Source organism: Lycorma delicatula, chromosome 2 (genome assembly GCF_047948215.1).
Source record: "Lycorma delicatula isolate Av1 chromosome 2, ASM4794821v1, whole genome shotgun sequence".
In the NCBI taxonomy this organism is placed as follows: domain Eukaryota; kingdom Metazoa; phylum Arthropoda; class Insecta; order Hemiptera; family Fulgoridae; genus Lycorma; species Lycorma delicatula.
The window spans coordinates 232,100,010-232,113,968 of NC_134456.1; the positions used below are offsets into that span (position 1 = coordinate 232,100,010).

The 13,959-nt window shown below is 28.1% G+C and overlaps 1 protein-coding gene across 3 annotated transcripts in view; it reads right to left on the reverse strand.

Moving 5' to 3' along the window:
• The window catches only part of LOC142319739 (uncharacterized), a 267,119-nt gene that overhangs the window by 26,818 nt on the left and 226,342 nt on the right, over positions 1-13,959 (reverse strand). The gene's annotated exons all lie outside the window — the stretch shown is intronic.

Genomic DNA, 13,959 nt, shown 5'->3' on the forward strand with positions numbered 1-13,959 from the left:
TTTCAAATCGCCTCATATGTTCCAGCTATGTTTTTTTAATTTATTTTTTTCAAAAATGTCTTTTATCACATTGTATGTCTTTCAAATTAATACTGTGAAGGATTGGAATCAAAGGATATTTGTTACAGTTATGTAGTAGATCTACTTTTAAACTATACTTGGGCAAATGAATGAAAAGGCACCAGTTTATGAACTTGTCCTAAGTGCAACATAACCTCATCATATTTGTGCAATAAATCAAATTATTTTTATCAATAAAGTACTGAGAAAGTTCTTATGTCAGCTTCAAAAACCCAATTTTTTTAATTTTTTTGAAGTACATTCCAACCTTGCAGTCTTGATCCTAATATTTCAGCTTGATTTTTTGATAAATTTAAATCCCTAACAAAGTCATCTAATTCACCTTGTGATATATGATGTGGCTCATTGTCTTCTTCAGTACTGCCAGATTCTTCATCCCTGCTTTCAAAACATACATTCACAGGTGGCTCAGGAACTGGAATAATTTTACAGAGAAGTACATGGCTGATTGCAGATTGCAATGAAGGATATTTTACAGTATGTTTGGATTTTTTAGAAATTACTGACACACTTGTTAAACTAAAGTAACAATCAGTTACACGATCCTTTGATTCAGGCCAAACCTAAGTACACCAAATGGCAAAGAAGCCTTTCATGTAACCTTTAGCCATCACCTTAAATATACAGAACAATTAGTGCATACTATACGAGGAGCACTTCTTATCCTGATCACCAATTTTATCATCGCTGCTTTCAAAACATACATTCATGGCTGATTGCAGATTACAATGAAGGATATTTTACAGTATGATTACATTTTTTTAGAAATTCCAGATACACTTGTTAAACAAAAGTAACAATCAGTTACATGATCCTTTGATTCAGGCCAAACCATAGGTATACCAAATGGCAAAGCATTCCATTTACCTATCAGCCATCCTCTTAAATATACAGAACAATTAGTGCATACTATATGAGGAGCCCATGGTCTTATCACCAATTTTACAGTGAAAGTACACGATATGCTTTTTTAATTAAAGATGTAATGTTTTTTTCTATTTTATTTTACGCTAAACTCACCACATACATAACAAAAGGTATCAACATCATTTATACAATTTTCAGGCATTACTACACTGAACTGTTAAAAGACAGCAACAAGACTGAATAAAATTAATTCATTCCTAAATCCAGTACTTAATACAAACAACACAGCTGTGTTTTCAGCTACACGTTTTAACCTGCATTGATTAATCTTGTCCATGAATGCTAACTCTTCGGTATTAGATGTCATAATATGCGACTATGATATAATTTAATTCTTTGTCTAGTATTGTTTATTTATAGCTTACAAATTACATTAAAAAAAGTTAAACAATAAAAAATGAGCTAACAAAAATACAATATAGCAGCTTAAAATGCTAACTATACATCGAAAAAGAAAAAAAAACCTTTAATTAAAATAAATAAAAAAAAATTGAGCGACAGAAAGATTCAGAGTTCATATTTGCTTTCAGCATCAAAAAACAGATTAAAAATCATGTATTGCACGTTAGAAAACAAAAATTGTGTTTGTGTTATTTACACTATCATATATGTGTTTTTTAAAAGAGTGTTTCAGTACGTATATTCATTGAAACTCAAATTTCTAGTTAAATAACTCAGTTTTGACAAACATTATGCAATCGAAAATTGTTATTGTCACTCGGGAGAATCACAATTTTTCTACAGAATGGAAGTTGAATTGTAACCACAGATTTACATTCAGCAAACTGCCAAACACAGAAGGCTTTCTGTTCAAAAGCTAAGGCACTTAAATTAAAAATACAATATTTTTTGTACACCAGGTAATATACTGAAAAAAAATTCTATTACAATAAATAATGTGGAATGGTAATTTATTACAGATATTTGTACATTGTAGATATAAAATAATGCTTACATCATTAACTTGCAAGGAAGTACAAGTAAATACAAAATCTTGCTATCTACCTTTGTCCACATGCAATAGAAAGTTGCAAGATTATAGCAGCACAGCAGCACATAAAACTTTCTACTTGGATTACAACTTACAGATGATTAAACAAAATTAATGATACTAAAAATATATTATTATTTAACACACAGGATTACTAATAAATCCATGTAACTGATAACACGTATCAAATTCAAAATACATAGATAATGGGATATTTATTATTCTTTTTCAGGAAGTTAGGTTACCAAGATAAAAGAACACTAATTAAAAAAGTCAAAATTTTGCAACATAGAAAACTGCTGATTGATCTATGACTTCAAGCTATATGCACCAGGGATTTATTTAAGAAAAAAGAGAGAAAGATATTATTACATCCATCACACTGTAGACCATTAAATTCAGATATAATAATAAAAATTCATAAATCTGTATGTCAATAAAGAACAAGACATTAATACTGAAAATAAAAGAATTAAAATCTAAATATTAGATTTATTAATGTTTTTTTCATTAATGCTTGTTTCTTCTTTGATGTTTATTAATTTTTCAGAGAGCTTTGCTTCATCAGAAATTTATTTTATATCTAATGAAAGAAAAGAATATTGAAATTACACAGACATATGTTTACAGTCTCAGTCAGACATAAAATATTAATGTTAATAACTGTCACAAATTGCAAACATCTCCACTACAGTTGTAATCATTTAATCTATGTTTTTATTATTCATTATAGATGATAGTGCAATAAATTCAGAATGTATAGTCTATGAAAGATATGAAAATAACTTAATAGTAATTTTAAAAAAATTACAAAATTTGTAATACATGAAGATATACATTTTTATAATATTAAATAATGTATCTGCGCAAAGATGAGAGAATAATTTCAATATTTTCTATTACTGTCTATATATTGAAACTGTAGTATTAATTTTATCATTTTTAGTATTAATTTTATCATTTTTAGTATTTATTTTAAATAAATAAATTGAATTAAGATGTCAATATGAATACAGTAAAACAGAATTTAATTTACTGATAAAATGGATATAGTAGAGATAAACAAGCTTAGATGGGAGAGGAGTTGAGAAATTGTGAAGTTACCTTGCATTACCCAGGAATTGAAAGAGGAAAAAACAGTAGGAAAAGCTGTAAAAAATAGTGTGGCAAGAAGAGTACAAAAAGTAATTTATCTGGATGATAAGAGTAATGGCTGTAAGGATTGGCATGTGCTGCTAAAAAATCTAGTAACATTCAGGTGTACATGCCAGCATTTGAAGTAAAAGGATGATGATAATGAGAAGACGTAAAATAACATTAAGGAGTTATTAGAAAATGAACAGGACTGCTGTAAAATAATTATGGGTGACTGGAACGAAATTGTGAGAAGGTGAAAATGGGTAGACAGTGGGCAAGTTCAGATTGGAAACATGAAATGAAAGACAAAACAGGCTGGTTGAATTTTGCCAAGAGAATCTTTTCATTATGAATGCATTTTTAAAAAAAATAATTAACGAATAAGAAATACTTGTACAAGACCAAACGATGGATCTTGCTTCCAGATTATAATTTTTGGTTGAAAATAGGAAAATGGGCTTTCAGGAGCAAACACAGAAAGTGATCAGTCATATTCTGTTAATGATGTAAATGAAAATAAGATTACAGAGAATTCAGACTACAATGAAGGTGAAAGAAAGACAAGGGAAAGTGAAAGCAGAGGATATGTTGTCAAAGTGACAAAATTATCTATGAGAGAACCTACAGAGAAAAATCTGTTTCTATGAAGGGACCCAGACAAAGAAACCTTGAGTAACAAGAAATTTTATGAAAAATGGAAGAAAAAAGAAAATATAAAAATAAAAAAGGAGAATACAACAGAGATATCTAACGAAGACTGAATAACGAATTACAGAAAGAAACAAATAAAGCTAGGGAAAGGTGGCTAAAAGAAGAATGTACAGACAAAGAAGATTGTAAAAGATGATAGAAATGTTTATAAAGATGAGATAAATGATGAGAAGAGAATATCGAGGACTTCTATGTAGGGAGGAGGAAACTTGAAACTTGGAAAGCTGAGGTGGAAAAAGTCATAGAAGAGAAGAAAGCAATTTTGAGATCTAAAATTATACAATGTATTAAAGACAAACAGGAGAGCAACAGTATAAGTGGGTGAAATACTCTCAATGTACAATTTACAATATTGAAGTATGGCCAAAAATGTTTTTTTTTTAAATAATGATAATGATACCTAACAAGGTTAGAATCAAAAAATGTGAAAGACCTAAAACTATCAATTACCACATGTTGCAAAAATAATGCTGAGAGTTATGAATAGAAGGTTGATTATATAAATAGAGCAGATTATGGGGGAAGAAGAGTTTGGATTAAGAAAAGGAAAAAGAACAAGAGAAGCTGTAGGACTGAGCTTGTGTTTTACAAATATGGAAAAGAGATTCGACAAAAAGATAGTGGAAAAGTTATTGAGATTGTGAAAGAAAAAAAGAGTTGATTGGAAGTATAGGAGACTGATCAGAGAATTATGTATGAAGCAAAATGCAGCTGTGAAAATCTCACAAACTGGTTAGAATTAGACAAAGGAGTGAGGCAAGGCTGCTATATCACAAACTCTTGTTCAACCTTTATGTTGAGGAATGTCAAATGAAATATTGGATGACCAAAAAGGAATAAGCAAAGGTGGCAAAAATATAGATTATGTCAGATTTGCTGATCGTAGTTTGATAAAAGCAACAGAAGTAGGGAAGGAGAATATGGGAAGAAAATAAGTGTGAAGAAAACAAGTTATTAAGGTGAAAGAGGGAAGATATGGTTGTTGTAACGGCAGAAGGAAAAATTAAACAAGGAAAAAGATACAGACATCTCGACACTAACCAAAGAGTAGAAGGTTAAAAAATTGGATTAAGAATTGCAATGACAAAGGAAGCTTTTTTTTTAGAAAGAAAAATCTACTCTGCAGCAACATGGATCTGAACCTGAGGAAGAGAAGGTAAAATGCTATGTTTGGAGTATACTTTTGTACGGTAGTGAAACATGGCAAAAAGGAAAAAGAAAAGGTTGAGGAGGCTTTTGAAATGTGGGGTCTCTGGAGGTGGAACTAGAATCTGGAGTAAGTAACTAAGAAGAATAAAAGAAGCTAGAATAATATTGGTGACTGTCAGAAGGAGAAAAGGAAACTGGATTGGGCATATAATTAGGGGAAAAGGAATAATAATTCTTGTAGGATCCGTTTAAGTGAAGAAAGAGGAGGAAGGAAGTTATAAGTGACATATGGTGTAGTGAAGGTTATGATGAGACGAAAAGAAAAGCATAGAACAGAAACAGTAGTGCCAGGAACTTGCCAACAGGCAGAATACCATATGATGATTTTATACTATTATGGTAATAAAAAATTTATAAGTTTTATTTAGGTATTTGATAATTTGTTTTAGATATTTGCATATTAAATTAATTTTCTATTTTTAATACATAAATTTGATTGTTTTAAGCATGTAGTATAAAGAGCTCAAACAATGCAGGCACATTATAACTCAAAACTTTACCATTAATTTTTTTACTGTTACTGAACTCTACAGGTCTATTTTCTTATTTATATATTTACCTTTTATGATTTTTTTTCTTTTTTCTGGATGGATTGTGCGCATAGGATAGCACATATCCTATGTGGTAATAAAAAGAAGCCTGGTAATATTTAATTAATATTATTTTAGCATTGATTTCATTTTTGTATTGCATCTACTTTTTTAATTTATCTTTCTTTATCAAATTCTCATTTTTTTATAATATAACTGCCATTCTTCCAACAAGTTGACAAGTCTGTCAGACAGACAGCCTTGAATGGGGGGTATTAGAATTGTGTTCAATATTTAGGTCTTATTGTATTACTATTATTGTATTACTATTATTACTGTATAAATCTTCAAAAAATGTTAAAAAAACCCCAACTAGTCAGGAATTTGTTTTTTGTTGGACTGCAATGTTCTATGAATACCATAAATTAATGGTCAAAGCATTACATTTTCAAGTGCAGTAATATGCTTCTGGTAATCAAAGAGATTCTATGAATAAATTTAAAAACTATCTCATAATTTAAAACATGATATAATGAGTAATTTAAGTAAGGGATTTCACCTACTTTCTAATACTTTCACCACAAACAGTAATAACACACCTGTAAGTGACATTTTGATAAAATTAGGCTGAGACTACTAGTAACATCTATGAAGACATTTATGGAATCACAATGTAAAACTGTAGAGAAGAATCATAATTCTTTATTTTAACATTGTGTGTACAGAGAATGAAATTAATTTTATCTCTGTGAAGCTGGTTTGAACCAGAAGGTACCATTGTCTGTAGCACTGTATATGTAAATATGTTTTAAGTCTTCTCCAATTTTTTTTCTTTGAAGTATGTTTTCATCCAACAAACCATAAATTTGACATGCACTGTCACAAAATTGACTTTAAAATTGAGCTGAATTGCAGTGAATTTATTGATTTTATTTTGAATTAATTTCTTTTCTGAGAATTATTAGTTCAATAATAAATCAATTATTTGTTCTGCCACTGTGAAGTTTGCATAATGCACCAAAAAATGTAGAATATTTTTTACGCAAGGTTTAATAATATAAAATATGGCTTATCCGCCTATTACAGTTTTAAAATATTTACTGTATAATACTACTGTAGTTTCTCTATGAGCCAAACAATTTAATACAACTAATAAGCAATTCGTCGGAAAAATTTACTCACAAACCGTATTAAAATATATATACCTGTATAATAGTAATAATATATAATATAATTAATAATGAAAATAAAAAAATAATAATATAAAAGTTTTTTTATAAACATTTTTAAAATACAGAGAAGCTAATTTATTACTTCAAAGTAAAATCAGTAAATTCTCTGCAATTCAGATCAGTTTTAAAATAAACCAAGATATTGCTTTGTATATAGATTTATGGGGTGCTGGATGAAAAATGCTTATAAAAAACCCTTTTGGCACACCAGAAGGCAAGGTTTAATAATATAAAATATGGCTTATCCGCCTATTACAGTTTTAAAATATTTACTGTATAATACTACTGTAGTTTCTCTATGAGCCAAACAATTTAATACAACTAATAAGCAATTCGTCGGAAAAATTTACTCACAAACCGTATTAAAATATATATACCTGTATAATAGTAATAATATATAATATAATTAATAATGAAAATAAAAAAATAATAATATAAAAGTTTTTTTATAAACATTTTTAAAATACAGAGAAGCTAATTTATTACTTCAAAGTAAAATCAGTAAATTCTCTGCAATTCAGATCAGTTTTAAAATAAACCAAGATATTGCTTTGTATATAGATTTATGGGGTGCTGGATGAAAAATGCTTATAAAAAACCCTTTTGGCACACCAGAAGGCAGAGGTGGATTTCACCAGTGCTACATAGGGAATAAATAAGATTTTCAAATTACTCACACTAAAATGGTTGCATGCAAAAAAAGCATATGACAAGCCCCATCTTCTTACAATTCCAGCAATGTTTAGAGGACTAACTACCACATTAAACAGATTCAATACTGTGCCTATTAAGGGAGGTATGATTTTTTGTTTGTTTTCAAAACCCCATTTTTTCACCTCCTAGGCTAATGGTTGGTGATATTAAAAAACTTTACTTACAAAATTCTCAGCCCTTATCTAAAGAATAGTAAGAACTTTTAAACGAATTTGATATTTTACTTAATAAAAAAGTTATAGTGATATTTTGTTTTTTTTTTAAATTCCCCATTTCCACCCCCATGGTCCGATTTTGGCCACTAACAAACTTGACCGAGATTTTGGGGAAAGTTATTTTTAAGGAACAATTTGAGAGTAATTGGCACAAAATTACAGCAGTTATCGTGTCCACAAGAAAGTGAAATATATATATATATATATACAAACTTTTGAGCAGACTGTGTTTTTGAATCATTTCACATCCTCCAAACCCCGTCTGTTTGGAGGATGATGCAAGAGGAAATGCAAAGATATGTCAAAATTTCTCACAAGTGGAATCATGGTACCCACTACAATAGGTAGCTTTCTTATGAAATCTACATAAAACAATTTTTATATGACCTAAAAATTAAATGACAACATATTAACATGTTCAAGGCTACAAACTGTGATGGTTGTTCATACCACCTCCACAGAGATATAGTGAATTACTATCGTTGTCATAGTTTTATTTTTATTTATTCATCCTGAATCTGGTATAATCCTAACAAGTATTCATTCAGTAACATTTACAGCGCAATAATCTCATTATACAATTTTTTAGCTGTTCTACTTTCAATAACATCTGTGATTATGTTTAAGCAGTTTTTTCTATCTAAATCTACAGGTTATTTAGTAACTAATTTTGTAGCAAAATCCACAATTATTACCTATGGAATATTTTTTTAAAACATAAAAAAATTTACTAGTACTCAATTTATAAAAAATATTAAAAAAACAGGTGTCATAAAAATCTTCATTAATTTAAATTTAAAAGAAAAGTATAGTCAGCCTTTTGGCAGTGTAATAGTAAAAAAATGTATAAATAAATTAATCTAAAAAAATTTGAAAGACATGTTAAATATTATTTTAAATAGATAAACAAAAATTTATCAAGCAAAAAAATTAATTATTTAAATTAAGGTTCATGATGAAAGAGTGGAAACAGTGAATACTGCATTTACTTTTACTTGTTAACATACGAATAAAAACTTTATAATTATTTAATTTAACAACACAGTTACATAAAAGAAAGTTATTTAATCATATTCATATCAGTCCAGTAAAAAACTACACATGCAAATAATAGATGAAGTTAATAGTTTTAACCTATAAAAAAATTAAATTTCATGCACATTGATTAAAAGAAAAAAATAAATTACTTAATATGAAAATCCACATATGCTTTTGAAGTGAACATGATGAATAAATTTTATACCACAGGAATAAAATTTAAGTTTTCACTTTTTAACAGAATAATGATTGAATGAATGAGAGCAGTTAATAATAATTACTCTATCAGAGGTAACATAAATAATCCTAAATGTCAAGAGAAAATTTCACTAACTGAGTTATCAATATGACTAATAGAGTTGATGACCAATACTGAACAGTTATGTTATGACACACAGTTATGTTATGTTAGTACACAGTAGTAGACTGGCACCACTAAATATCACCACTAGTAAGACTGCAACTCTGGATTAAAATGACTAGCCAGTTATTTTTATTTACATTAGTTACTATTAAAACAAAACAATATTAAATTTAAAAATGTAAACTGCCTGAATAAATGCCAAAATGTAATACTAAATAACTTCCTGTTTTATTATTATTAGATTTTTTTCTTTTTAATGACCACAGTAATAAAGGGGAATTACTTCTGATTAACAGAGATATTAATAGTATACTCAAACAATAAAAAAGTGATCATTACAAGACACTATCAAATTTAATTATCCTTAAAACACTGCACATTCACACAAGCAATGTATGCCTGGTAAAATGATTCTATTGTCATGGATGAAACTCTGTTCTGTCCATAAAGAAGGTAATTCAAAATTAATATTACACAAATATATAAGTTAAAACATTCAAACTTAAGAGCTGTTAACTTATACAATTACAATTAAGAGAAAACAATGTTTTTTGATATGGAACAACTTTTTATTGACATTATCAAGAAAAACTCTAGTTTCTTTATTAAAAGTAATAATTGGATTAGAAATCTTACACTAATCTTACAGAAACGATTAAAAAATTCAAATACGACATAAAGCGAACAGATAAAAGATAAAAAAAATTAATGAAGATGGGTGTAAAAGTTCCAGGCATGATTGATAAAGACCTATTCTTAGAATATTAAGAATTAAATTTCATGAGAATGGGGTATGTATATATCAATATGCTAAATGAAAAAACCAAAAGGTGCATTAAGATGCATAACAGAGAATTTCAAGTAAATAAGCAATATTTTTTATATATGTACATGTATACACATACATATATGCATTTCAAACTTTACTTCAGACAATTCAGCATTATATATCAATTTTTCTTTTTTTTCATAAAAATTGCCTATTTAATTTGTAACCTGTATATTTAGTGAAAAATTATTAAATTAACATTACTTTATCCAAACTACATAAAAACATATAAGCTGAGACAAAAATTCTAAAAAAAGGTTCTATCAAATAATACCTGGAGCATATAAGACTATCTGCAGTAAAGCTGTTTAAAAATCCAAATATTATGATCTTTTTTTTTTATTCCACCCAAAAATGCTTGCCTAAATCAACTCAAAAATAACTATTATGTTGATAAGAATTTTTAGGTGAGAAAAATTGTAACAAATTTTTTTTTTCAATTTTTGAAAAATTTTTTTGCCAAATTTTTGACAAAAAATGCAATGAGCATTATTGCTTACAATTATAGATATAAAATAACAAAACTTAACCTATGTTTGCTTCACTCACTAACCTTGACTAATTAACAGTAATGTTTTGATTATTTAAATAATAAATGATTGCAATAATTACTGAATTTATTATTTAATACTAAAACATTGCTGTCCGTAAGAAAATTTTTTTGACAAAAACGTTTTTCAAAAATTGAAAAAAATTTTTTTTACCTTTTTCTCACCTAAAAATTGTTTTCAACATAATTATTTCTGAGTGATTTTCAGTTGAATTGGGTGGCATAGAACAAAAAAGTACCTCGTCTTAAACAATAATTTAAATAAATTTGTTAATAGCCAAGAGATGTTCTTTGTGGCCCACAATAATTATGAATTTTCAGACAAAAACACGTTCTATCTTTGAAAAATATATAGATTATTATTAATTGGCTAAGAAAATCACTTTGTATAAAATAAATATTAGCAATTTTCTTTAGAATTACATTATAAACTACAATCCAATTTTGTAACAGACATTTTCTTTTTTTAAAGTTGTTTATCCCGTCTGTAGATTTAAAATCATCGCAGTGAAATATCTAATAGTTTCTTATTAAATTCAATATATTTGTAAAAAAAGGACTGCTTCAATTATTTATTTATTATTTTTTTCTCTTTTAGTAATATTTAATACTAAAGTAACATTTATTTTATGAAATGGCACAAACGTTAATATGGAATAAAATTGCAATGAGAAAGCATTAAGTGTACAAAAAAAATACTGTACAAAAAAATCTTATATCGTACATACACGAATGAATCTTATTAATTGAATTAAGTCTTCTTAAAATAATGTAAATAACTACCATGAACAAGTATTACATAAATCACAAAAAAAAATATACAGAGTTTAACACTCTACATATGGGTCAACATCAAATTAAAATACAAAATACTATAACCAAGAAGACAAGCTGAAACTGAATTCAGTTAAGTTAAAATATTATATATAACTGATATAATTTAAAAGAGTAATAAATACAAAAATTAAAATTACCCCTCCCAAACTAAAAAGAATAAATCTGCAGCAGAAATTCTCAAAAAGGATTTTATTATATCCATTGGGGTGCTACCTTTCTATATCTGCAATAGAGTTACTTCAAATTCAAATAAATTCATTCATTAATAACAGAGAAATAATGAAAAATCAATATTATTAGAATTTTACAATAGTTAATGTACAATGAATGTATCAAGGTGTACAAAAAAAAGAATATCAGGGTTTTAAAGATTTTATCTCTTAATTTTAACTTACAATAATGAATTATAAATTAAATGAAAAAGTTTAAGTTTTCCCTCCAAAAGTTCAATGTGAGCACCTTTTTGTGACACAGCATAGGAGAGATTTCCCCATATTTCAGCCAGTATGCCTAGATTAATGGAAGTGAAAGCTGCTTCAATCCTGTATCTCAAACAGGAGGCTATGTTTGCTACCTACTGAGCCTATCTCAGTAGGTAGCAAAGGCTCATGCACAAGATTCCTTATAAACCCCCCAAAAAAAATCACATGGGATCTGATTGGGTGACCTTGAAGGTTATCACAAACAAGCTCTGCCATTGAGTCCACGCCAACCGATCCATCGGTCAGGGAAAACTTCACTCAACCGATTGTATATGCCTTCCAGTGAGGAACAACACAATGTTGTCAAGTAAATAAATAACTCTTGTTTTAGCAACAACCAACGGGTCCGTAAAATTTTATTGGAATAAAATTTGGAAGACATTTGATTTTGAGGTGTCCCTTTTCACACTGCGCAAGTTCATGAGGATTTTCTGATCCCCAGAAACAGATATTATATGCATTAACTTTTACACTAAATAAACTGTTGACTCTTATTACTAAATACAGTATGATAAAGAAGAAAGTCATTGTGCCTCATTTTGATTATGAAGTCATCACACACAACAGTCAGTACGCTTCAAAGTCTGTAACAATTGTGAACAGTATGGATGTTTGTAAGAATTTCTTTAAAACATTTCACAGTGTCATTGCTAATGGCATCGCAAATTTCAGGCTGACCTCCCTAACAGATTTTTATGACTGCACAGGAGACTCCCTGACATGGTAGTTTCAAACTGATTATGTCATCGATGAATGTTATTGTCACTTGGAGGATGACAAATAAACCTCATGGAGAAAGCATGTTGTCCTTTTTGTTGTTTGGTTCTAGCTTCAATCAACCCTGTACACCTCATCCAAGAAACAAATAAAACCCCAGGAACATAGCCCTACCGTGAGCTATGTTTGCAGAATGTCCAGAATCCATTAGAAGAATAAAAGATACTTAAAATTATGATGCAATATTTATTTTTTAAAGAATAAATTCTCAAGTTGTAAAATTCTATTACAGTCAACTCCTGATTAACTGTAAGAATAGCAGGAAAATCCCACAGATAATCCAAAATTGTGGATGATCCAAAAATAATATTAATAGAGTAATATGCCTTAAAATAACCTAATACTGTACTGCAATACAGTATAAGGTGTAACGGTAAATAATAAAATAAAATACAGTACACTGTATAAAATACAGTAACTATTACACACCTGGTAAAATTAATATCCAGAAGTTTATTCAAAATATGTATTAACAAATTAAAAATATTCACTATCACTAATATTGTATGTAAATAGACTGCACATGCAGTAGTGTATGTACTATATGTAATGTATTAACAAACATTAAACCTACAATAGCTGACGAAGAAAAAAATACAAACATTAAAAAAATTAAATTGTGCATTTTACCCTGTTTTTTTTTTTTTTTAAATAGGACCAATTAATTGTTGTTTTAGCGACTGACAACACTTTTTTTAATTAAACTTTGTAGTTTGTGAAGAATATATTAAAATTCCATGATGAATTATCATCCTATCATATCCACAATGAACAAGAGTATAGCATTATCACATTCAAAACAAGTACACATTCAAATAGTAAATGAATGAAACAGTAAAACCTATAACAGAATGATGCAAAAACTTAAATTTTTAGCTTCTATATAAGTTTTTAAAACTTTATTCTTCAGAAGCAATACGGTTAAGCTGCTCACAAATAATCAGCAGTATTATGCATTACTGAACAATAATTTATAAGACAAGATATTTAAAAACAAATTAAAAAAACTGAGAATACAGGTTTCAATGTGCAAGCACTAAGAAAAATTTATATCAATTCCATAATGTTGCATATCAAGATTATCACGTCAAATATTATATCTCTTTCAGCAAAAATTATCTTGATTATTCTTTTGTACAAATCTGTGCCCTGAAGAGCCAAGAATAAGAACCAATCAAGTCATTCAAAATGTAAAATTAATCTAGGCTCAGAAATTTGCTTTAATAAAATGTTTCTTAAATGAATTTACACTAAATATTAGAGAAGTAGCTTAATTACTATAAATTACCCTGTTTGTAACTGCATAAAGCTATAATTTTTAGAAGTACACATTAT